The 3,157-nt window shown below is 34.2% G+C and overlaps 1 long non-coding RNA gene across 1 annotated transcript; it reads left to right on the top strand.

Annotated features, from left to right (window-relative positions):
• The first annotated feature begins 793 nt into the window (after nucleotides 1-793).
• On the top strand, nucleotides 794-1,142 carry LOC123273793. Its single transcript, XR_006511375.1, has 3 exons — nucleotides 794-806; nucleotides 896-962; nucleotides 1,109-1,142. It is a non-coding gene; the product is annotated as an uncharacterized LOC123273793 (long non-coding RNA).
• The last annotated feature ends 2,015 nt before the right edge of the window (nucleotides 1,143-3,157 follow it).

Genomic DNA, 3,157 nt, shown 5'->3' with positions numbered 1-3,157 from the left:
TTCATCAATTAATTATAATATATTCAAATATATTTTTCACAGTAAAGTCTTTTAATAAATAGTATTAAGATTTTTATAAGACATCCTAACTTAACCTACTTTGTTTACTTCATGACGAATCACATGTGAGATTTTAAATAATAATAAAATAAATAAATGATTCGATTGAATTTATGAAATCATAGTCTTTATTTTTAACAAATGCGTCTCTACATTGTCTGGTTTTCTGCTTCTGTTTTCATTTTGATTAAATAATGTCTAACTCTTATCGATTCATTTGTGAAATTTTTAAATTTAAGTGCATAAAATTAGCATCCACTCGGATAACAACAGTTGTGAACTTTGTATTTCAAAATATGGTTCCGACAAAATTCGAATTTGCGAGTTATTTATTCAGGCTAATTACTGATCAATACTTGTTGGTTAGTTGATTAATGAATTTTCTTTTATATTACATGTAGATAAATATTCATTACATACTAAGAAAACATTTATTATTATTTAATAAAATTTTTATTAGTATTTAAGGAAATTTAATTAATATTTAATAAATTTTTATTTGGGATTAGCCAAATAAACCGTTTTATTAAATGGTAATAAGAAACTTCATTACTATTAAATAAGAGGTGATGTCTCTCAGTGTGAGCTAGATATCAAACATGGACAGATCTGATCAGGTCTGAAGGCGTATTTAAGGCTTCAGACATGAACATGAAACGAGCATGGCATGGACAGGTCTGATCAGGTCTGAACGTGCTTTTAACGCTTCAGAACGCCATGAACAAAACATGAGCAGGCATGAACAGGTCTGATCCAGGTCTGAGCGTATTTAATGCTTCAGACATGAACAGGCATGAACGAGTCTGAACAGTTCTTTGCTCCAGGCGCGAGGCAGACATGAGCAGGCATGAATAGGTTTGATCAGGTCTGAACGTTTGTGTTAACGCTTCAGACATGAACAGGTATGAGCAGGCACATAGCGAACATGAACAGGGTCTGGAGATCAGAGTCTGGGCTGGAAATTTAACGCTTCCGAACATGAACAAACGGAGCATGTGAAACGAGCATGAACAGGTCTGATCCAGGATGCGAACGATATTGTCTTCAGACATGAACAGGCATGAACAGGTCTGCTCAGGTCTAACTTCAGGCTTGATCAGATATGAACAGGTCTGATCAGTCCTGATCATTTTCCCGGGTTGCTACAAGATTTCCAGAGCCAAACCCCTTTGAAGAATTGTACAGAAATCCGAATGCTGCGGTTAATGAAGATTTACGTATAGCTACGCTTAAAAACTTGGGAGCAATAGCCAAAGAACAGAAAATATCATGAGTAATGATCGTTTTGCGAACTCATGAGAAGCGCTAATGAAAAACAGAAAGATTTGCTGCTACACGTCATTCATCACAATTTATCTGCAGAGATCACCTTTACAATTATTTTATACTGGGTCAGCTGGATGTGGAAAAACCTTTTGTAATAAAATTGATACTGAAAGTATATAACAGGTTTTCTGGATAATGAAGTGGGTTCTGCAATTCATACATTACGTGTGCTTCGACTGGTAAAGCTGCAGTAGCTATTAACGGAACTACTGTTCATACTGCATTGAAAATATCATTGTCAAAACTAATTCCGTTGTCAATAGAAACAGCACAACAATATCGATGCTTATTTAAATATGTCAAAGTTTTAATAATTGACGAAAACAGTATGATTGGTGCCGAGCTCTTGAATCAAATAGACGCAAAACTAAAGCAAATAACCGGAAATTTTGATGAAAATTTTGGTGGTCTAGACATTATTTTTATTGGAGACTTCATATACTACCTTCAGTCCGTGCAACTCCAATCTATAAGTAGCTCCAAACAACGGATATGATTGACCCCTTGCTTTATGAGAATTAAAATTCTACGAATTAACTCAAATAATGCGTCAAGATAACGAAATGTTTTCTTCTATTCTCACAAAAATTGGCAGTGGTATTATTTTAAATGATGACGCATTAGCCGTTATCGAGTCTAGATTTTCTACGAAGGAAGAAGCCTTGCGCCTGTGTCCAAGTGGTGTACGATTATTTCATGATAATGCATCAGTTAACGCATATAACGTACTAGCTTTACAAACTGAAAATAAAATAGATTCAATTGCAATGGACATTATTTCTGGTTGTACTAATCATGAGAAAGAAGCAAACATGAGACAAAAATTACCCAAGTTGTCAGTGATTGATACTGGAGGTTTGCCATACGAAATCATTTTTGTTATTTGAAAACCTTATATTATTACAACTAACATAGACGTTGTAGACGGTTTAGCTAACGGCACCGTTGGAAAGCTGGTTCATATAGAACAGAATGATGAAAATCAAGTAACTCGCATATGGCTCGCTTTCCAGATAAAAACACTGGAAAAGTGGCTAGAAGAAAAGCCGCTGCCTTTTCTTGGTGGAACATAATGTCGATAGACGTGCAGTACCTATCGTACGTCGAACTTCAAGTATACCACTCAATAATAATAAAACCATTGTGGGAAAAAGAAATCATTTTCCATTGATATCAGGATGTGCTATGACTATTCATAAGTCTCAAGGAGGTACATATGACGAGGTGGTCTATGAGTATAGTAAAAGTCATTCTATTTCATTACTTTACGTAGCTTTAACACGAGTAACAAGTCTTGAAGGGTTGTTTATATGTAACAGTCAGGATAATTTAAGATTTTATCATGGAAGAAGAGTAGATCCATCAGTTTCAAGTTTACAGCAAGAATTTAAAAGATTATCTCTAAACAAACTTACTACATTGCAAGGACTGATCACTGAATTTATAAACTCCAGAAATAAATTAACCATTTATACTTTAAACTGCCAAAGTCTCAGAAAACATACTACTGATTTACAAGATTCTATTTGTCAAAGGAGTAACTTTTTATTACTAACTGAAACATGGCTTCCTGCAGATGAATCAGTTGACTTACCTAATTTTCATTGTATAGCTAAATTTAAGAGACAAAATGTTAGAGCCGCTGGAGTTGCCATTTATAAAAACAACAATACTTCACATATTACTACATTCAACATGGATTTAGTAATTCAAAATGCTACAGAAGTTCATGTCTCCCAAACATCTATTGGCGATATATGTGCTTCACACC

The sequence above is a fragment of the Cotesia glomerata genome, unplaced genomic scaffold, assembly GCF_020080835.1.
Source record: "Cotesia glomerata isolate CgM1 unplaced genomic scaffold, MPM_Cglom_v2.3 scaffold_1397, whole genome shotgun sequence".
NCBI classification, from domain to species: Eukaryota; Metazoa; Arthropoda; class Insecta; order Hymenoptera; family Braconidae; genus Cotesia; species Cotesia glomerata.
Note: the sequence above shows the minus strand (reverse complement) of the source record. Positions and strands in the feature narration are given on the sequence as shown.